The sequence below is a fragment of the Dreissena polymorpha genome, chromosome 2 (assembly GCF_020536995.1).
Source record: "Dreissena polymorpha isolate Duluth1 chromosome 2, UMN_Dpol_1.0, whole genome shotgun sequence".
Taxonomy (NCBI): Eukaryota; Metazoa; Mollusca; class Bivalvia; order Myida; family Dreissenidae; genus Dreissena; species Dreissena polymorpha.
In genome coordinates, this window is record NC_068356.1 from 76,694,635 (window position 1) to 76,719,908 (window position 25,274).

The 25,274-nt window shown below is 31.5% G+C and overlaps 1 protein-coding gene across 3 annotated transcripts in view; it reads right to left on the bottom strand.

Annotated features, from left to right (window-relative positions):
- The window catches only part of LOC127867686 (atrial natriuretic peptide receptor 1-like), a 740,759-nt gene extending 716,332 nt beyond the window's left edge, over positions 1–24,427 (bottom strand). For 2 of the 3 annotated variants that reach the window (XR_008043618.1, XM_052409007.1), the window contains exon 1: positions 21,468–21,792. The gene's annotated coding sequence lies outside the window, so the exon portion shown is untranslated. Of the gene's footprint in view, positions 1–21,467; positions 21,793–24,323 lie in introns of those variants that run through there. The other variant, XM_052409008.1, reaches the window with a different exon arrangement.
- Positions 24,428–25,274: the final 847 nt, after the last annotated feature.

Here is a 25,274-nt window from a genome sequence, read left to right on the forward strand (position 1 = left end):
CTCGTTCACAGTCAATTATTTATATATATGGAGAAAGATATGCGTGAACAACCAGATACACAGACACAAAAACTTTATATATATATATATATATATATATATATATATATATATATATATATATATATATATTTAAATTAACAAATTACAAATGTTTACCATCGAGAAGCAACATACACGTAATTAATCATTGGCCAAAAAATAAAATATATTAGCACATAGATACATATCTAAATTAAGACACTTTCTATTGCACTCTTCATTATTCGAAATATACTGCAGAATGACACGAGGATACAATCACACTGGAATTAAATACATGGCTATCTCTGATAACATGTAGATCAAAAACAATTACTTCGAACACACCATGTTTAGTTATGTATTCGCGTGATTCAAACGCTTATATACAAACGTATCAACGGAAATCCATGAATACATTCATATATTGGTAAAATGACACTAGGAATTGGTAAATAGAGTTATATATGTCCATATCAAACTCCAATAAAAGTAACTCATGTATATACTGGTCCAGCGGTTTGACATATGCGTCACAGTTAGACAAGTATATTCTCAATAACTCGAATGTGTTATTATAACTGTTGAAATGTGCATTTTTGTGATGGTACACAACACACATCCCAAGTGAAATAATCTACACATTAATGCCGAAATTGTGTTACATTTCACAACACTGATCCTTAAATGCGACGTACCATAATGCTATTTTCCACATTTCTTAATTTTTAATAAGCATTCTAAAGAAAATAATTCGAAGTTATCAAAGTATTGAAATGTGTCAGTCAAGTTCTGAGTTCCAATCAGTTTAAGGCTGGGACTGTAAAATCATTGTCGGGTTAATATTATTATGAATGAACTCTAAGCAGTACTTCGTTTTCGCAGGTACATTGTATAACACTATAAATATACAAAGAGTGGTCGTGCATGATGTTATGTTTTATATCACACGTACATTAAACGTATAACCACAGTCCTACAATTGCCTATTAGTTGCATATGCAAATCTCCAACACCTTATATTATTACAGTAGACTCTTGCACGAATCTATCAGCAATGACGAGATACTAGTTTCTGACAACATGGCAAGCGGGATTTCGGGTCAATTTGTGCCAGAATATATTAATACGATTCGTCACTGATTTATTGATAAAATCCGAATTAATACAACATTAATCTTACACTGCTGCACCAATTAAAAGTACCCATTGAGCGACTAAACATATTACACGCATACGTTCTAGTAATATTGGTAAACTTAACCATTGTTAATGCAGAATCATCAACGCACCTCCTTCATTCATCAACAAACTTGTGTTCTTGCAGCGTTATAATCCTCAAAACATAACACGCGTTGCATTACAATAAATCCATACGTTAATATATAACGACACTATATATATAATGAATATATTAAGCTAACAATTTAAAATCTTATTTAAATAAAACAAATCCAAAACAGCATTCCATCAATCCCGCACAGAGAATAGACATTCTGAGAGCGGAATAATCCCCAAATCAGATGGACCGAAGTCGCGTTTTGTGGTGCGGTGTTACATGATATCGGCTTAGGTCATACGTGGATCTAATGCATGTTGAAGAATTACTTTGCATAATGTGTTTCCTATGCATGGAGTGACTGGCTTTAATTCACAAACTCCATACAAATAAATATTTTTTTGTTAAATTGCGCAAGGAAGGACTTACATTGTTTCGCTTTGAGAACGTCCATGCGTTCATGCGACTAATGTTGTATTAAGCCTATACATTCTGCAATGTGTGTTGTCGTCTTATATAAAGACCGGTCTGAATGGTAGAATTTCAGTTAATGATTTGCCAAATAAAAAAAAACTGTTAATACGAAAAATCATCGCTTTCATACAAATTGGAAGTCAGGTTTGCATACGTTGCACTTTAAATAGCGCATGTTTTCATGCGAAATCCGTTAAATAAACAAATTATCATATTGTTAAGGCGCAGATCGCTTTGTAGCGAGATAAATGGCGATTTTTATTATGGTGAGAACATACATTAACGCAAAATAAAATCGCTCAATATGTCATAAACTATGACAGCCAAGTTATAAAACAAATTGGATGTGCATTTCAATCTTGTTTAAGGATTAAACTTTTTCCAATCATACCGAGTTATAGATTGATTTTAAACATCAGTTACTTTTGTTAATTTTGATGACACGAGTTAAATTTCCTTATCATATAAGAAATGAGATAAACATACAACCGTGCGGTTTAATATATTAATTATGATGCAAAACCAAAAGAGATGCAACGACCAAAATAGTCAAGGTCATTACGAATTAGTGAATGTCTGGGCATAACATGATAATCATTTCCGTAATGACGTCAATTCAATCGTAGCAATGTATGATATTCCTTTGCCACATTTTCAAAAATAAACTAGTAGTGACGTTATTAATAGTTCACCTCTTATGCAACTAACGTTTAACTTTGTTTATGTAAACCTATTCGTGATGTGCTGTCATCCTTAAAATAACACAACGAAACATAAGTTTACACTATATGGAAATTATTTATAGCATGTTGGTTTGAAAAAATCTACAAAATTCGTTTGTTGTGTCAAGATTTATCGGAACATGAATAATACCGATCGAATGACTTCTTTCACAGTACGCTGTTTTAACTGTTTAAGCTTTGAATTGTATAATCCTCGATTGTTTTATTTAATATAACCGTTTTACCATCAAATTAATGTTGTTATATAACCCTTTATATTTGGCCCATACAATGTATTATATGTTTCGTAATTTATAAAACTCATCTACGAAAAAATAGGTCATGTTAAGATGATCTTTAATTCACATATATAAGGTTTTAATATATATTATTATTATACCTCACTTTTATTCACAATGCTAAACTCCCATAGGCCATCGTGACATAGAAATACTGTCAGACCCAGCGGGAATAAATTTACTGTCCAAAAAATACTGTCTTCCGCTACCTTGGTAATCACGTGCCACCAGCGGGAAAAAAATTACTGTCCAAAAAATACTGTATCTCGCTGCCATAGCAACCACGTGCGAAACTGTGCTGTACAATAGATAAATGCCATTATTTTAGCATTGACTGGAGTCATAAAAAAAATCAATTTAGTATAAACGTTTTCCGACTTTGGACGACGAATTTAAGGACGCACAGAACGTGTTTTTAATATTCTGTTATGGGTATGCCGTGTGTGATCCGATGCATCAATTGCGCCTATGTTATAATCATTTCTCCGAGAACAGGGAACGACAAAAGTACAAACAAAAAGCAAAACGCGTTCGAAATAGTATCTTACCTATAAAATCTATAAATAATCCATTTAAGTCAATGGTTGACGATTGTACATCAAGGGACTTTAATAATTAGTTAAGCATAATTAAATTAAGACCCTTATGCCATCCTATTACAGTATTACTATATTCAAATGAGTTTTGAACACGATAAACTTTCTCTTTCGTCACACGCTACGACATGTACTCTACATTCTTGCTGTTCAAATGAACCGGAGCAGTTTATGAAATAATAGCCGTTTGTAAACTCGGTTGCATTAGCAGATTTCTGCATACAAACATATGTTTAAACTTGCACAATGTTTTATTTGTCTATAGTTAATGCTCTTATTGTACACGAAAATAATTTAATATATAAATACACAAAGAATGGAAAACATTCCATTACACAACGGATAAGTTAGTGGATGATACCCGTGTACAAAATGGCACATTCCGAATTCCAGTGTGGTGCTATTTTTACCATCTTATACTTTACACATCTCTATGCCGGTGGTTAAATTCAACTTTGCGCGGTGAGGTTACGTAGCGGTATATCGTGTTTATACAATCGAGTTACTTTGAAGGTTACTAAACCTGAATAATTGCAAACTTACCAAGGTTTGAAAGTTACTGAGCGGTAACTTTAACCAGCGTTTATACAATTGGGTGCTGAACCACTCAATATATTAATTGTTGTTCATTGCTGAAATTAAATGCAATTATTGAATATTAAAATTGTTTATGATTCATATAAATTGCTCCTGTTTGAATAGTTTGTTCGGTATAATAAAATAAATATTACACGTCTGACAGGGTGACAGTAAATTTGTCAACTTTCGTAAAAATACTGTCAACCTTGGCTTCGCCTCGTTTGACAGTATTTCCTCAAGTTGACAAATTTACTGTCACCCTGTCAGACATGTACTATTTATATAATACAACACATGTGAACTTAAACAATTTTTTTTTGTTATTTCCGTATTATTTACGAAATGTCTTGTTTGTTTTTTTAAACAACAAAGCAAAACTCCGCTATTTCCAAACAGTATTATAATTATGTAAAAACAATTATGTATCATAACATAAAAGTTTTGCATCGTTAGTTTCTAAAGGTAAACCTGAAGCTGAGAAACCTGCCACAGGTCCTGGTCTCAGCAATAATCTTCTTGTTTAAAATAAAAGCCATCTAAACATGCAAGGTTCATCTAATAACTCACTGAGTGTTAATGTATCGCAGTGTTATGCACCACAAATAGCGTATGATTACCATCGGTTGACATCCATTTTGATCTCATAAAATATGTACCCCAACAAACCTACAAAATGTAAACTGGTCGCGATTAACTGCGATTACATCGTCTGAACTTACTGTCGGTTGATTGAATTGATCAGAGATGATGACAGGTTGTTTTGGACAGGCGAGATATATTTGAGGGAATAATTTGTCCATTTGCTTTTGAATGTATAAAATATACTCATGAAATATTATGGTAAACATTTCTGAAATAAACATTGCCAACGTATGCATGCGGCGTTTTCATACAAGCATTGAGAGTGGTTGCAAAATATGTATGACTAAATCGGAATTGATATATACTATAGAAGCATTATGTTAATCTTAAGCATATTGATGAACCTAAACGGTTTATACATATTTGTATAACCAGATACTACAAGTTCACAATAGAAAACAATGTATCCCTTATTCTCATAGTATCGGCCCTCCTCATTGTATCATGCCTTTGACGAAAACCCTAAAGAAGTGCTGAGCAGTAAATGTTTTTCCATTTTTAGACGTTTTACTATATTTGCTAGTTTTTAATGATTATTACGACGATCTTTCTCGTGATTTCCGGTTCTCATTTGAAAGTAGGTCATGTGTATTCTAGGCCGATATTATGAGTACACATAGTTAGGGTCAGTTTGTTTTTGGTTCATTAGTAGGTTTATCAAATGTTGTATAAGTCGCTTATTTATCATAAACCACTTATTAATAATGTATTCATTATATGTTTTTGAGATGTTACACAAGTAAAATAAAACATTGTTCTGCAAATGAAAGCATACTTTGTTAAAGATATACAATTATGAAGAATATTGATTAAAGATACAAAATCACCTAATTGACCAGTTCTTAGGTAAACAATATTTCTTCAAACAACTATTGTTTGCTAAGAAAAAAACACATTACCAGTGCAGGAATATAAAATATTTGGCTGATTATTTTCGCTAAAGTAATAAAGTATAACCGATCGTTAAAATGTGCGAATCATAAACAGAACATGTATACATTTGCATCTTGCTGGTAAAAACTTTAAAGATGGACGTAAATCTATTTATAAATGGCCGTTCTTAACCGGGTTAGAGTTATATTTGTATATAAAACATTTGCTGTTTCTCACGAAGATCACAAAACGTATACAGTTAATTTGATTATTATATGTTTATTCTTCTATTTTCAATATATTTCCGCATGATTTATCGTCAAGTGACATGTACATAATTTGATTTCGATTTGACTTTGATAAACATCTTAATATCTTACCTTTATGAGCTACAACTAGTAAATGATCTAGTTTCGCCAATTCAATGGTCTGAATTGTACTTATCTTCAAATTTCGAATTCCAAAAGAATTGAAGTTGCTTCGTTCCGATTGATATTATAACGATGTATTTACCTTTAGATGTTAATTCATGTATATCCAAATAAGCATCTTTTAATAGCGTCGTTGGTATTCGAATAATAATTGCTTCACGCTTGAGATCTCGGACACTTAAAGGCTAGACATGCACATATTATTAAATCATGTCCTAAGAAGTATTCCACTTTATGAAAGTGATATACTTAAATATTTGCTTGACGTCGTATATTGTATTTATAGTCAAACCTCAAAACAATAAGACGCAATAATAGCATGTACCAACAATAAAGCGATATCTCACTGATTTGTTTGTATTAGTTCAATTTGAAGGCGCAATGGTTCTGGAAATCAATCGATTGATGTCTACAACAGTATATATTGATATATCGAACGATTTTCGACATAAACTAGTTATCGAGTTTGATTTCAGAGACCGTCCAAACTCGTTTGTGTATTTGATTTTTACTGTATTTGTATATGCGTCAGTTTATTTGTCATTCTTTGCGTTCCTTATTACTCAATCAAGCATACATAGTTATTGCAATGTTTTTTTTGCAATTTCAAAAATCTTATATAATATGTAGTTCATAAAACCTATATTTACTATGCCATGTTGATATTTATTTTATTTGCGAGCATTCAAAATGCGAGTCAGCTTTAGAAAATCATTGATGAATGTCAATTATATTTATATTTTTAAAATATAAACTTCGATTCAGCTGCAACCACATTCCGAAATAAACATAATAATCACCAAAATGTGTCAGTGAACTGCCAGCTCATTTTAGAAGTCAACGAGTAAATGAACGGTCTAAACTGGCGTATTTGTGAAAAAAGAATTTATTGAAAACTGCTAGAAAGAGTTTTCTTTACTATATAAACATTTAACCTTGCGCGATATTCTACTATGGTTAAGACCAATACATACAACTGACATGCGTATGAGGGCTACTTAATAGTATACCAACACAAGACAAGTTGAATAAAACAAAAACTGCCCATTGCTGTGAAGCATCAAAACAACTAACAAACAATCCGATCAATGCAAAAACATAAACCGACTGAATTAAGAACGAACGCGCAAAACAAACAACAACAAACGAAATAAGACATTATACGTTTGAACTATACTGAATGCATAACAACCATCGCAACTCAACCTATTTCACCTCACCTTCATTGTCGTCGAGATGGTAATCGTTGAAAGATTGTTAGTAGGAAAGATTGTTGAAAAGGGCTTGCTTGAAAAACAAATTATTCAAATCAAGTGTCGTGGATGCAACAATAATCAGGCGAAATGTCCCATGTAAAAACAGAGAAAATGAAATCTTACCAAATTACGCGAATTAATTAGGAAAGCAAGATCGTTCGTATTGTTCTGTATTTAATTTGGTTGATAGATTGGCTTAGATTACTGTTGAATAAATTTTAATAAACACTTTATAATAGATCTGTCTCCAACCTAGAACTTGTACTGGTTGGCCTTTAACTTTAAAATTGTGTTTCAACTCACTGCATCGTTAAAATAGATATTACATGGTTTTTCAAATATTGTAAATTTGATTTTCAAAACACCATATGTTTATTTTATATTTAGAAAATGAAACATACACATATCACGAACACTCATGTTATGTCACGAAGAATTACACCCAGTCATATTCTGAAATGACCTTCATTTGTCTAAATTCCCTAACATGAAAAGTCAGAGTACACATTTTACATAGTTTTATTGTATATTGATGAACTACAAACCATGTTTAAATTTGACCAACACCACATATATATACTATAAAGTTAATTTCCAGGACTAAATGACCATATTCCGATTGAGATAATTTGTTATTCTAAAATAAAACCTGTAAAAATGAGTTTTGTGTACTGGTGTTTTTGTTTAGAAATAATATAACATTATTGGTCAATACACACATCAGTTGTTATTAGCCACACATCAATTTATATGAATATGTATTGCACTTAGTACGCAATATTCTTCTATACGCAAAACATTTTAATAAAATGAATGAACCCGTGCAATAAGTAATTTGGTTGGTCAACATTGCTTGAAATCAATATGTCAAATCAAACTATCATAGCAGAATATGAACGCACTTTCCACAATAAAATCAAAAGTGAATAATCATTCAATCTAAGTTTGCTTTTTTCTTCGTTTTTTATAACGTGATTATAACAACGATACGATTTTTTGTTTTCCACATTGTGAAGTTTTGACTAGCTTATTTTGTAAAGATCTACTTAGTCCATCCCGGTTTCCAAATTTGTATCCCAACCTAGCCGTAACGCCTATGTGGGGATTTAGCATGACACTATATCTAAGGCTGTTAAATATGAATCATGAATATATGTAGGGCAGCTTTGCGTTACCGTCATCGGTGTGTGTACGTAAAACAGATATACCACTGAAGTCAGTAAAGCTTGCTTTGGACATTTGTACAAAAGGTAACCTAAAGCCGAAATATATGTTCAAATACTTGACTGAAATACTGTTAATTTGAAATAAATGCCATGGGTACTAATCGTTTCAATAAGCCTTACCAGCTATCACATCAACAACTTAATGATAGCAAGTGACATTTTGTACGAATTAAAATGCATTATTAGTTTGATCGTTAAGTCAAATAAAATAGTCATTAAAATCATGCATTTTGATAAAATATATACCCCGTCTGATATTGTATCGTAGATACGCAAGACATTTTAATTGCTATATATATGTGTATATATACGTATATATCACGTGCATCTTTGCTGTAATATTTACAAATAAACACAACACATTCTTAGAGAAACACATGAGAACTTGTACATATTGGCTTATATATTTGGAGATCTGAGAACGATGCGGTTAGCCGGTCGATGTAATTATCAAATTTACATACCTTTCATAGAGATCCAACACGTTTGGGTGTTGCAAGTGGTACTTTCTATTGTATTTAGTTGTTTCAGTATTGCCGACTATTAAATATATGCGTTCAACGATCTGTGCTAGTCACACTTGTACTTTATGGGTATGCACTCATATATATACAATAAGTAATCAAGATATTTGAAGTGCGTTTTGATTCATTTAGTGCATACACAAACATGTACTCAGTGCAGCATATACGCTACGCAAACAAAACTCCACATTCCGATAAGTGGCGTTAACGAAAACACCTACCGTTCGCTAAAGCGCTACACACACACAATAATTTAATTTAATTAAACCATATATCGACTATGTAAATAGTAGCTTTATTGAAATATACGTTCGATTATTGTACCCTGAGTTTATGAAAATCATTCGGCGGGTAGATAACGAAATCCGTACTTATTATGTTTCAAAGGTTTGTTTGCATAACTGTTGACATGAAAAGATCGGGAAGTTTGATTGGTCTGCTTCTGATATGTAACGAAATTGTGTTCATTTTGAGACGAGCACAGTTTATGCTATATCCCAAATGCCATGTTTACTTATTCATTCATTGCAAGAATGCCAAATTTATTAGATTCGTTTTTTCACAACACGTATTTACTCAGCCCAAATGACGTTACATGTATGCTTACAGGTGTTTTCACTAAAACGACCCATGTGTTTGATAAATAAAAAAACATTACACATATTATTATTGTAAAAGTATAATAGCATAAGATGTCGATATGTTCATGTTATCAATGATTTAAAAAGTAAATTGCAGCGTAACTAAGATTGTATGTTCTTATTTCAAATGTGTGTTTCGTTACAATTTCTATAAAAATCGTTCAAATACATCGAGTCAATGAAAAACAAGAATCATTGTTAGAAGAAAATGAACTTAACCGCTATTAATCTTATGATATAAGCTGATGTTACAGCCTGTGAATGGTTAATACAAAGCAACGGGGATTTAAACCAGTTAAGGGATCCGAAAGCCCACATTCATCCCAAAATTAAACACAAAACATACACATGGAAATAAACATTAACACCATAAAAGCGTAATTACAATAAAAAATAAATACAATACAAGTATCCGATTAAGTAACATATTATTAATAAATCGTTACTAAAAACCAAGGAAAAAAAAGAATTACAACTTTGTGAGGCAAAATGAAATAACATAAATTCAAACATCGGCTACCATGAATTATTCAAGAATATTACAATTGCTACACAGTAGGTATATAATGTACCTTACTTAAATATGTTGCCTTGCATTTCTACAAAAATAATTGAAAGTTGAAAACAATGTCAACATATAAAGTAGTATTTAGAATATAAGACTTATACCGTTTTCATCAATATGACTGAAGCAATTATTGTCAATCTGTTAGCATCAGTTAAGAATGTTATACATCGTAAAGGTAACTATTCAAGAATGGGTCAGAAATCACATTAACCAACAACGATTTTATTCAAAACATCTTTTTATTTAAACCAAAGTATTACATTGTTTGAAATGATATATATGTTAAAATCATTTACTCGTGAACATGCCCGCGCATAGCTATCCATAGATCTTGGATAAATATATGTCATAAGACGAGCATTACAATCCGAAAATGGGCAAGACAAAATATCAGAAACAAAATCATCACGTTTTCATAATGACTAGTTTGAGCTTGTGTATTCCTGAATGTTAGGTAAAATTCGTGAAATGCATCATCAGTATGTATATAATGGTATTATATTATTTCAAATTTTTTGCTATTTCTTGTTTATATATTTTTTGAAATTTGTTTTCTCTAACGTAGATCTATGCAATTATTCAATACATCTACTGCTTTTATTATAGAACATTAATTTATTTTCTTAGATAAGCATATCATTTATATCTTACATAAACTTTATCGGCTCTATATGGTGTTATAAATTGGTCGGTCAATTGCACATCACAGATGCATTCAAAAAATAGAAAGAATGATAGAGAGGTCACCTTTTGAAATATGCAACCGAAAGCCAGAAATTGCTTTAAGAATTGTTACTAATGAATAGTTATAATTCAAATTTTAACGTGAACGTATGCACGTGTATGCACTGTGCATGAATAGTTTGTTTCATCTTATTTACACGATCAGTTAACATGAACATTCCTCTACATTATATGAAATGGTACAGGTTATACATAAACTGAAAGTAAACGGTTTACGTCATATTTCAATGTTTCATGTATGAGCGCATCAACCCTTTTCATGCTAGGAAATGTGTCGTCTGCTTAAATGTTGTCTGCTGAATTTCTAAAATTAGCATGTTCTTCGATTGTTTTTAAAGAATACTATCAGAATAGCAAACAGTTGGGATCCTGATGACGTTCTGTGGCGTCTCATCTGGATCCAAACTGTTTGTATAGGCCTTCAAAGTTCGGTTCAAGCACTGAAAGAGTTAACGATCGAAATCATCACACGCAATACTAAATAAGCAGTTCAATTCATTGTAAAATATATCGTTTAAAATCAAGACATCCGAAATATTGCTCAAATATTCCAGTTAATGTAAACATTATTAACAGTATAAATGATTGCAGTTCGGGTCAATTATTTAATCATTATTTAATTACCCATTATGTGATCGTATTTACAAATCCCAATTCGTGTTAGATCATTTACCGAGAAACACGTTGAATAGTTCATATCTCGCATTGTCGTCCTCTTAAGACGAAGCATTATGTCAGAGTTCGACATAAATTGCAATTAATCCCTATTTGAACAGGTTTACATATAAGAACATCAAACAAGGCGCATTGATTTACACCTGACATGGTTTACACGTTAAGTGAAGGCGACATACTTGAATGTCTTGAAGTATGGGGATATTTAGATTGTTTTATATCGTCATAGCATTTAACAATTCAAAATATTTATTTATGTATTTATTTATTTAATATAGTCAATGAAAAATCAACCAATCAATTAATCAATTAATTATTAAATCAAATACTCAACAATTCATTTTTTGTTATTAATGTAGGTAATGATTGATTAATTTTAATGATGTTAGTAATGTATTGTTGGTATAAAATGTTGCACTACCGATAATTCTTTTGGAGTTTCATCATTTCTATACTAAATGAAGTAATACATATTTATCAATAATTAATTAAACGGCAAACTGTAAACGGCACTATCATGTTGCATTCAGATTCATGTACAAATTGAAAACTGTGAAACATTCTTTGATGGAATCCTATGCTTTAAACGTGCTTTTTTTACATATAGATACAATATATAGTTCAATGCACTTCGATACCACTTAAACAATGCGATTCATATATGCGTAAACTGGTTCAATACCACAAAGGGCCGTTATTTTTATCCGACAACTGCATTCCTTACCAACAACATTCTCACTGGGCATTTGAACAATTAAATCCTTCGATAAACAATAGGATTAAGCTGTTTTCATAATATTGGCTTTATTCGGATCTCAAATGTGCTAATTACACATATTAAGCGTTTATGTGTCAAGCACATCGTTAATATTCAACATAGCTTTGAAACTGTATATTAGAGTAGCGTTGAAATTCAGGCATGCATGCGTCTTTTTTAATCTTATAGACGTTTGAAATGGGCAATGCATTTACGATTATCTAAATGTTACTGCTAAGATAGCGTACGATGCATTAAGCACCGAACATGAAGTAAAGCATATTTTTCTTTAGTAGTAGTAGTAGTTGTAGTAGTAGTAGTAATAGTAGTAGTAGTAGTAGTAGTAGTAGTAGTAGTAAAAGTAGTAGTAGTTGTAGTAGTAATAGTAGTAGAAGTAGTAGTAGTAGTAGTAGAAGTAGTAGTTGTAGTAGTAGTAGTAGTAGTAGTAGTAGTAGTAGTAGTAGTAGTAGTAGTAGTAGTAGTAGTTGTAGTAGTAGTAGTAGCAGCAGCAGCAATAGTAGTAGTATTAGTAGCGGTAATAGTAGTAGTATAGTAGTAGTAGTAGAAGTAGCAGTAGTAGTAGGAGTAGTAGTAGTAGTAGTAATAGTAGTAGTAGTAGTAGTAGTAGTAGTAGTAGTAGTAGTAGTAGTAGTAGTAGTAGTAGTAGTAGTGCAACATAGAAAGCGTAGGAATATGTTATATACAAGTACAAATACAAATATTTATTATAGGTAAACATCTTTTTAAACATGTATGTTTGTCTATACAAATATGCGAGGTTAATAACCGTAAATCCATTATACACAGAATCTGTGATTGATTTTAATAATTTCGATTATGTTATATTTGCTTAAAACAAGTCAAAATACAGTAAATTCACATATCGCAATTCCAATTCATTAACCGTTGTGTATTTTTACATGATAAAACAAAATGTAGAGAAGCCATACATTTTGTTCGATCGGAATCTGAAATCATAAATCTTTTGTTTTAGCTTTAGAATCTAAGACAGTCGAATGGGTATTTGTCTCCATGAATAATGCGATATCATGGGTATTAAAACTTACTGCATATCTTTATCATAAATGCTTTGCTATTACAATATGAAATGATGTGTATCCAACTCATCAGATAGTTAATGCTGCAATGGTTAAATGGATACACGTTTATTAAACGATTTTTTGTCCATGTCCTTTCTTGATTATAAACGTATTTTCTAAAATTTGTAAATGTATTAAAATCTGACGTTATATTTACCATGAATTGTTACTACTTTATTGAGTTTCTTTTCTCCATTATCTAAACATGGGTTATTAAAATCGTACTGACACAGTACATAATTTATGTATAATTCAAATGTTTAACACCAAAATGAATGCAATAACCACACTAATATACATATATATATATATATGGAGAAACTTATGCGTGAACAGCCAGTTACACAGACACACAAACAAATATACATATTCCTATTGGAGACTTCGGCGTGTGCGCCTAGCTTCGATTCAGAATGAGGCAGACATACTATGAAATCTCCATCCCCATAAAAAGATGGTTCATTTACAGTTAAATACCCCATACTTTCACCGCAACACATCTCCAACGTTGGAACAGTTTTACATACATAGAAGGGACAGTTACATGAAAATTTATTTACAATCATGAAACCATAGTTGTATTTGGGCACGATCCGATAAGGATTCATAAATACCCTTACACTATGTTAAAGACACAGCGGAAAGACGTTGGATCTAGAAGACACAGTGAAATTATGAGTGTTTTTGTGTTTTCGGGTCAATTTGTGCCAGAATTTATGAATACGATTCGTCACTGACTTATTGATAAAATCCGAATTAATACGACACTAATCTTACACTGCTGCACCAATTTAAAATACCCATTAAGCGACTAACGCATACGTTTGCGACATTCAAAACTTTCCCTTGTTAACTTTCGAAATGAACTAAGGAACATATATAATATAAATGTTCATTCGCCTTTGTAACACGTAATAACATATAGGTTTTAAAAATATGTTTTAAAAATATGCGCACTACATAACAAAGCGCGAAACTTCAAGCGCCAATGCCTGAAATGTATATGTCATGAACTATTATTGTGTATTTTAACGGCATGGTAGTATGCTCTGTTCTTTAGTGAAGGCAATACCTAACAAAGTTCATGACAACGTATTTATTATTTCAACGAATGAACTGTGCATTCAAATGAATGTATTTTTAAATGATACTGACTGTTTAGTGTTATGTTATAATTACCTTCTAGTAATATTGGTAAACTTTTTCATTGTTAATAAAAACATCAACGCACCTTCTTTATTCATCAACAAACTTTTGTTCTTGCAGCGTTATAATCCACAAAACATAACACGCGTTGCAACACAATACATTATTACGTTAATATTTAACGACACTATATATATATATATATTGAATATTTTTAGCTCACAATGTAACATCTTATTTAAATAAAACAATTCCGAAACAGCATTCCATCAATCCCGCACAGAGAATAGACATTCTGAGAGCGGAATAATCCCCAAATCAGATGGACCGAAGTAGCGTATTATGTTGCGGTGTTACATGATATCGGCTTAGGTCATACGTGGATCTAATGCATGTTGAAGAATTACTTTGCATTATGTTTTTCCTATGCATAGAGTGACTGGCTTTAATTCAAAAACTCAATACAAATAAATATTATTGTTAAATTGCGCAAGGAAGGACTTACATTGTTTCGCTTTGAGAACGTCCATCCGTTCATGCGACTAATGTTGTATAAACCCGATACATTCTGCAATGTGTGTTGTCGTCTTATATAAAGACCGGTCTGAATGGTAAAATTTCAGTTAATGATTTGCCAAATAAAAAAAACTGTAAATACGAGAAATCATCGCTTTCATACAAATTGGAAGTCAGGTTTGCAAACGTTGCGCTTTAAATAGCGCATGTTTTCATGCAAAATCCGTTAAATAAACAAATTATCATATTGTTAAGGCGCAGATCGTCAATATGTCGTAAACTATGACAGCCAAGTTATAAAACATATTGGATGTGCATTTTAATCTTGTCTAAGGATAAAACTTTGTCTAATCATACCGAGTTGTAGATTCATTTTAAACATCAGTTACTTTTGTTAATTTTGATGACACGGTTTAATTTCGCTATCATATAAGGAACGAGCTAAACATACAACCATGCGGTTTAATATGTTAACTATGATGCAATACCAAAAGAGATGCAACGACCAAAATAGTCAAGGTCAACACGAATTAGTGAATGTCTGGGCATAAAATGATAATCATTTCCGTAATAACGTCAATTCAATCGTCGCAATGTATGATATTCCTTTGCCACATTTTAAAAAATGAACTAGTAGTGACGTTATTAATAGTTCACCTGTTATGCAACTTACGTTTTACGTTGTATATGTAAACCTATTCGTGATGTGCTGTAATCCTTAAAATAACAAAACGAAACATAAGTTTACACTCTATGGACATTATTTATAGCATGTTGGTTTGAAAACGTTTACAAAATTCGTTTGTTGTGTCAAGATTTATCGGAACATGAATACTACCGATCGTATTACTGTTTTACTGTTTTAGCTTTGAATTGTATAATCCTCGATTCTTTAATTTAATATAACCGTTTTACCATCAAATTAGTGTTGTTATATAACCCTTTATATTTGACCCATACAATTTGTTATATGTTTTGTTATTTATAAAACTCATCTACGAAAAAATAGTTCATGTTAAGATGATCTTTAATTCACATATATAAGGTTTTAATATATATTAATACAACACATTTGAACTTAAATAATTTTTGTCATTTCTGTATTATTTACGAAATGTCTTGTTTGTTTTTTTAAGCAATAAAGCAAAACTCGGCCATTTCCAAACAGTGTTATAATTATGTAAAAACAATTACGTAGCATAACATAAAAGTTTTACATCGTTAGTTGCTAAAGGTAAATCTGACGCTGAGAAACCTGCCACAGGTCCTGGTCTCAACAATAATCTTCTTGTTTAAAATAAAAGCCATCTAAACATGCAAGGTTTATCTCATAACTCACTGAGTGTTAATGTATCTCAGTGTTTTACACCACAAATAGCGTATGCTTACCATCGGTTGACATCCATTTCGATCTCATAAAATATGTACCCCAAACAACCAACAAAATGTAAACTGGTCGCGATTAACTGCGATCAAATCGTCTGAAGTTACTGTCAGTTGATTAAATTGATCAGAGATGATGACAGGTTGTTTGTTTTGGACAGGCGAGATATCATTGAGGGAATAACTTGTCCATTTGCATTTGAATTTATAAATAATACTCATCAAATAATATGGTAAGCGTTTCTGAAATAAACATTGCCAACGTATGCATGCGGCGTTTTCATACAAACATTGAACGTGGTAGCATAATGTGTATGACTAAGTAGGAATTGACATATACAATAGAAGTTTTACGTAAATCTCAAGCACATTGATGAACCTAAACAGGTTATACATATTTTTATAACCATATACTACAAGTTCACAATAGAAAACAATGTATCCCTTATTCTCATAGTATCTGCCTCATTTATTGTATCAAGCCTTTGTAGAAAACCCTAAAGAACTGCTGAGCAGTAAATGTTTTTCCATTTTTAGATGTTTTAATTTATTTGCTAGTTTTTAATGACTATTACGACGATCTTTCTCATGATTTCCGGTTCTCATTTGAAAGTAGGTCATGTGTATTCTAGGCCGATATTATGATTACACATGTTAGGGTCAGTTTGTAATTGGTTTATTAGTAGGTTTATCAAATGTTGTATAAGTCGGTTATTTCTCTTTAACCTCTTATTAAATATGTATAAATGTATTTTTGAGGTGTTACATAAGTTAAATAAAACATTGTTCTGCAAATGAAAGCATACTTTGTTAAAGATATACAAATATGAACAAATATTGATTTAGGATACAAAATCACCTAAATGACCAGTTCCTAGGTAAACAATATATCTTCAAACAACTATTGTTTGCTTAGAAAAAAAACACATTGCCAGTGCAGGAATATAAAATATTTGGCTGATTATTTCCGCTAAAGTAACAAAGTACAACCGATCGTTAAAATGTGCGAATCATATACACAACATGTATACATTTGTATCTTGCTAGAAACACTTTAAGTATGGACGTAAATCTATTTATAAATGGCCGTTCTTAACCGGGTTAGAGTTATATTTGTATATAAAACATTTGCTGTTTCTCACGAAGATCACAACACGTATACAGTTAATTTGATAACTTTATGTTTATTCTTCTATTTTCAATATCTTTCCGCATGATTTATCGTCAAGTGACATGTACATAATTTGATTACGATTTGACTTTGATAAACATCTTTATATCATGCCTTTATGAGCTACAACTAGTAAATGATCTAGCTTCGCCAATTCAATGGTCCAAATTTTACTTATCTTCAAATTCCGAATTCCAAAAGAATTGAAGTTGCTTTGTTCCGTTTGATATTATAACGATGTATTTACCTTTGAATGTTAATTCATGTTTATCCAAATAAGCAAGTTTTAATAGCGTCGTTGGCATTCGAATAATAATTGCTTCACGCTTGAGATCTCGGACAGTTTAAGGCCATACATGCACATATTCTTAAATCATATTTGCTTGAAATCGTATATTGTATCAATAATCAAACCTCAAAACAATAATACGCAATACTAGCATGTATCAACAATAACGCGATATGCCATTTGATTTGTTTGCATAAGTTCAATTTGAAAGCGCAATGGTTCTGGAAATCAATCGATTGATGTCTACAACAGTCAGGGTTTTTTTTTACTTAGAAAGTGACGCCGATATTCGGCGTCTTCCCCTACCAGAATTTGTCCCCTCAAACTACCATTTCCCCACCAAAAATAAAATTTTTCACCAAAATATAATATTTAAACCTCAAGTTTTTTTGTTTTTTTTTCTTTTGAGAAGTCGACACTTATCCAATTTGTACCATGTACAACGATCTCGCTCTCTCTCTCTCCCGACGAACTCTCAAATCTGGGAATCCCAGTGATTCTATATATAGCTCTTAAATTACGTCATGGAAACCGGGCAACTAATCGTATTAATCATGTGACTATTTTACTGGATTCCGGTCTTGCGCGAGAAGGGTGTTTCGTCAATTCATTACCGGAAACCAGTCGAATTTTCATCCGGGTTATGTAAAAGCAAAGATATAAACGTTGAAACAGAAAAAGTGTCACAATTTGCGTTAATACACGAACAAAATAAAACGTTCGGACTCGGAAATTATTAATTGCATTGACGCATTTTTTAAGAATGAATCATCAAAAACCGTTGAAACCCAGCAGGATTCGGAGCAGGACATGTAATCAACATCGATTAATACTGTCGGATTATTGTGAAAGTGAAAGTAGACAATCGGCAGCTGCCGCACCTTTTCTTCCAATACTGTAGCAGATCTAGATCGTCAACCCTTCATCATGAAATTGAAATCACAATATTGACATCGTTCCCCGGCCCCAGTTGAAAACATTTCCCATTATTAGATCTACCCCTGCAACTTTATTTAGGACTTTGACTTTAATATCATACTTGTTCATGTGTTTAAGAACAAAAAGTTCAGAGACATGCCTCTTTTTCTAAAAAAACCCCTGAAGTCTGTAGGCGGGTTATAGACATTGAAATGAACAGTTTTTATTTTTTCCCCAAATATGTCTCTTTCGCGCTCGATTTTCCTCTTTTACCCAGCGTCCAGCGTCTTCCCCTTTTTCTAAAAAAAACCCTGACAGTATATATTGATATATGAAACGACTTTCGACATTATACTAGTACTATTATACTAGTTATCGAGTTTGATTTCAGAGACCGTCCAAACTCGTTTGTGTATTTGATTTTTACTGTATTTGTATATGCGTCAGTTTATTTGTCATTCTTTGCGTTCCTTATTAGTCAATCAAGCATACATAGTTATTGCAATGTAATTTTGCTGCAGTTTTAATAATCTTATTTTAATATGTAGTACATAAAACCTATATTTACTATGTCATGTTGATATTTATTTTATTTGCGAGCATTTAAAATGCGAGTAAGCTTCAGAAAATCATTGGTGAATGTAAATTATATTTATATGTTTAAAATATAAACTTCGATCAGCTGCAAACACATTCCGAAATAAACATAGTAATCACCAAAATGTGTCAGTGAACTGCCAGCTCATTTTTTTAGTCAACGAGTAAATGAACGGTGTAAACTTGCGTTTTTGTAAAAATAGAATTTATTGAAAACTGCTAGAAAGAGTTTCCTTTACTATATAAACATTTAACCTTGTGCGATATTCTATTATGATTAAGACCAATACATACAACTGACATGCGTATGAGGGCTAATTAATCGTATACCAACACAAGAAAAGTTGAATAAAACAAAAACTGCCCATTGCTGTGAAGCATCAAAACGACTAACCAACAATCCGATCAATACAAAAACATAAACCGACAGAATTAAGAATGAACGCGCAAAACAAACAACAACAAACGAAATAAGACATTAAAAGTTTGAACTATACTGAATGCATAACAACCATCGCAGCTCAACCTGTTTTCACCTCACCTTCATTGTCGTCGAGATAGTAATCGTTGAAAGATTGTTAGTAGGAAAGATTGTTGAAAACGGCTTGCTTGAAAAACAAATAGTTCAAATCAAGTGTCGTGGATACAACGACAATCAGGCAAAATGTACCATGTAAAACAGAAGTAATTAAATTCTACCAAATTACGCGCATTAATTAAGAAAGCAAGATCGTTCGTGTTGTTCTGTATTAAATTTTGATGATGGGTTGGCTTAGATTACTGTTGAAGAAATTTTAATCAACACTCTATAATACATCTGTCTCCAACCTAGAACATGTACTGGTTCGCCTTTAACTTTAAATTTTTTTTTCAACCCACTGCATCGTTAAAATAGATATAACATGCTCTTTCAAATATCGTACATTTAATATTCAAAGCACCATAGGTATGTTATATATTTAGAAAGTAAAACATACACATATCCCGAACACTTATGTTATGGCACGAAGAATCAAACCCAGTCGTATTCTGAAATGACCTTCATTTGTCTTAATTCCCTAACATGAAAAGCCACAGTACACATTTCACATATTTTATATCAATATGTATTAAACTTAATACGCAATATTCTTCTATACGCAAAACATTTAACTAAAATGAATGTACCCGTGCAATAAGTAAGTTGGTTGGTCAACATTGCTTGAAATAAATATGTCAAATCAAACTATCATAGCAGAATATGAACGCAATTCCCAAAATAAAATCAGAAGTGAATAATCATTCAATCTAAGTATTTTTTTTTCTTCGTTTTTTATAACGTGATTATAACAACGATACGAGTTTTTGTTTTCCACATTGTGAAGTTTTGACTAGCTTATTTTGTAAAGATCTACATAGTCCATTTCGGTTTCCAAATTTGTATCCCAACCTAGTAGCAACGCCTATGTGGGGATTTAGCATGACACTATATCTAAGGCTGTTTAATATGAATCGTGCATATATGTAGGGCAGCTTTGCGTTACCGTCATCGGTGTGTGCAAGTAAAACAGATATACCACTGAAGTCAGTAAAGCTTGCTTTGGACCATTGCACAAAATGTAACCTAAAGCCGAAATATATGTTCAAATACTTGACTGAAATACTGTTAATTTGAAATAAATGCCATGGGTACTAATCGTTTCAATAAGCCTTTCCAGCTATAATAACAACTGCTTAATGATAGCAAGTGGCATTTTTTACGAATTGAAATGCATTATAAGTTTGATCGTTAAGTCAAATAAAATAGTCATTAAAATCATGCATTTTGATACAAAATATACCCGGTCTGATATTGTATCGTAGATACACAAGACATTTTAATTGCTTGATATATGTATATATACGTATATAGTACGTGCATCTTTGATGTAATATTTACAAATATACACAAGCCATTCTTAGAGAAACACTGAGAACTTGTACATTTTGGTTTATCATATATACTTGGAGATCTGAGGACGATGCCGTTAGCCGGTCGATGTAATTATCAAATGTACATACCTTTCACAGAGATCCAACACGTTTAGGTACTTTCTATTATATTTAGTTGTCTCGGTATTGCCGACTATTAAATATATGCGCCCAACGATCTGTGCTAGTCACACTTGTACTTTATGGGTATGCACTCATATATAGACAATAAGTAATCCAGATATTTGAAGTGCGTTTTGATTCATTTAGTGCATACACAAACATGTACTCATTGCAGCATAAACGCAACGCAGACAAAATTCCGCATTCCTATAAGTGGCGTTAACAAAAACACCTACCGTTAGCTAAAGCGCTACACACACAATATTTTGTTTTAATTAAACCAGATATGGACTATGTACATAGTAGCTTTATTGAAATATATGTTCGATTATTGTACCCTGCGTTTATGAAAATCAATCGTCGGGTAGATAACATAATCCGTAATTCTTATGTTTCAAAGGAGGTTTGTTTGCATAACTGTTGACATGAAAAGATCGAAAAGTTTGTTTGGTGTGCTTCTGATATGTAACGTTTTTTTTTTATTTTGAGACGAGCTCCGTCTATGTTATATCTCGAATGCCATGTTTACTTATTCATTCGTAGAAATAATGCCAAATTTATTAGATTCAGTGTTTGTCTTTTCACAACACGTTTTTACTTAGCCCAAACGACGCAACTTTAACAGGTGTTTTCACACACAGACCCATGTGTTTGGTTAATAAAAAAACATTACACATATTATTTTAAAGCTAGAATACCATTAGATGTCGATATGTAACTTTTATCAAGATTTAAAAAGTTAATTGCAGTGTAACTATAATTGTATGTCTTTATTTTCAATGTGTGTTTCGGTACAATATCTATAAAAAAAATCGTTTTAATACACAGAAATAGCGAAAAACAAAAAACATTATGAGAAGAAAATGACCTTTACCGCTAGCTTCTTTTTACATTTAAGGAAAATGGCAGTGCCCATACATTACATAACATCACATCAAACACGAAATTAATATTTAAGCTTATTATATCAGCTGATGTTACAGCCTCTAAATGGTCAATACGATGCAACGGGGATTTAAAGTAACATTACTACTCAAAATCAACGAAAATGTCATACACTTGTTCGTAAAATAAACTTAATCAACTAAAAATCAGTGTTCCTTATGGCAATTGCCGAAATTTCAACGCCAGATGTGGTTTGGTAAAATAGATGTTTGTAGATACAAAATGCTTGTTTTTATTATTGTTGTGCATATCAATTCATACGACACATGAACACTAAAATATTGTTCGTGTGTCGTATGAATAGAAATATTCGCGGGAATTAATTGTGGCCACCAATAAATAAAAACGAGCATTTTGTATCTACAAAAATCAATGTAATCATATTACATCTAGCGTTGAAATTTTGGCTATTGCTATAAAAAACACTGATTGTTAAGGTGTTAACTTTATTTTACGAAATACTTAACGAAATTTTCGTTGATTTTGAGCCTTATAGAGACTTTAAACCAGTTAAGGGCTTCCAAAGCCCGCATTTATCCCAAAATTAAACACAAACATACACAGGAAAATAAAAATTAAAACGATAAAAGCGTTATTAAAATTAAAAAATAAATCAAATAATCCGATTAAGTTACATATTACCCAATAGTTACAAAATACCACAGAAAAAAGAGAATTACTACTTTTTGAGGAAAAATGAAATAAAATAAGTTTTAACATTGGTTATATAACAGGTTCTACACTGAAAGTATATTATGTACCTTACTTAGATATGTTGCCTTGCATGGCTACAGAAAGCATTGAACGTTAAAAACATTGTCAACTTATTAAATAGTATTAAGAATATATACCTTTTTAAGCAATATGACTGAAACAATTATTGGCAATGTGTTAGAATCAGTTAAGAATGTTTTACATTTTAAACGTAACTATAAAATGATGGGTCAACAATCACATTAACCAACTACGATTTTATTCACCACATCTTTATTTAAACCAAAGTATCGAATTGTTTTAAATGATATTTATGTTAAATCATTTACTCGTGAACTTGCCCGCGCTTTGCGAACTATCTTGGATAAAAATATGTCATAAGACGGCCACCTTACAACATTACCATCCGAAATTGTGAAATACAAATCAGAATTAAAGTAATCACGTTGTCATAATGACTAGTTTGTGCTTTGTATTCATGATTGTTTGGTAAAAGTAGTGACATTTAAATAATGATATTATATTATTTAAAGGTCTTTGCTATTTCTTGTTTACATATTTTTCAAAATGTGTCTATCTCACCTATTCAATTATTCAATTTATCTACTGCTTTTTAAAAATAAATTTAATTTTTGTTCTTAGATAGGCTAAGCATAATTAATATCTGATATAAACTCATATAATCGGATGTATACGGTGTTATAAATTGATCGGTCAATATAGAAAGAATGATACAGAGGACACCTTTTGGAATATGCCACCAAAAGCCAGAAATTGCCTTTAAAAATGTTGATTAATTAATATTTATAATTCACATTTTAACGTGAACGTTTGCACGTGTATGCACTGTGCATGACTAGTTTGTTTAATATTTTTTACCATGATGCAACATGAACATTCCTCTACATTATATGAAATGGTACTTGTTAAACATACACTGAAAGTAAATTGTTAACGTTTTTTTTTTAAATGTTTTATGTGTGAGCACATTAACGATTGAAATCATCACACGCAATACAAAATTAGCAGTGCACTTCATTGTAAAGTATATCGTTTAAAATCTAGACATGCGAAATATTGATTAAATAAACCAGTAAATGTAAACAATATTAGCAGTATAAATGATTTCAGTTCGGATTCATTATTTAAACAGTTTTTACTTACCCATTATGTGATCGTATTGACAGAACACGAATCCCAACTTGTTTTGGACCATTTACCGACAAATACGTTGAATAGTTCATATCTCGCATCGTCGTCCTCTTAAGAAGTAGCATTATGTCAGAGTTTGACATATCAATTGCAATTAATCCCTATTTGAACAGGTTTACAGATAAGAACATCAAACAAGGGGCATTGATTTACACCTGACATGATTTACACGTAAAGTGAAGGCGACAAACTGGAATGTTTTGAAGTATGCGGATATTTATAATGTTTAATATCGTCATAGCATTTAACGATATAAAATATTTATTGATTAATGTATTTATTTAATTAGTTATTAAGTAAAGTCATTGGATAAATCAACCAATCAATTAATCAATTAATTATTCAATAAAATAATCAACTTTTTTTGTAAATTAATGTAGGTAATGATTTATCAATTTTAATGATGTTAGTAATGCAGTGTTGGTATAACATGTTGCACTACGATAATGCTCCTGGAGTTTCATTATTTATATACTAAACGAAGTAATACATATTTAGTAATAATTAATTAAATGGTAAACTTTAAGCGGTAGTATCATCATGCAATCCAATTAATGTACAAATTGAAAACAACTTGTGTAACCATATTTGAACCAATCCCATTCTTTAAACGTGCTGTTATTAGTCATAAATACAATATATATTACGATGCACTTCGATACCACTTAAACACGGCGATTCATATATGCGCGAACAGGTTCAAAACCACAAAAGCCGTTATCTTTATCCGACAACTGCATTCCTCACGTACAACCTTCTCACCGAGCATTGAAACACTTAAAGCCTTTGATAAACTATAGTATTAAACTGTTTTAATAATATTGGCTTTATTCGGATCTAAAATGTGCTAATTACAAATATAAAGCGATTATGTGTCAAGCACATCGTAATGTACAACATAGC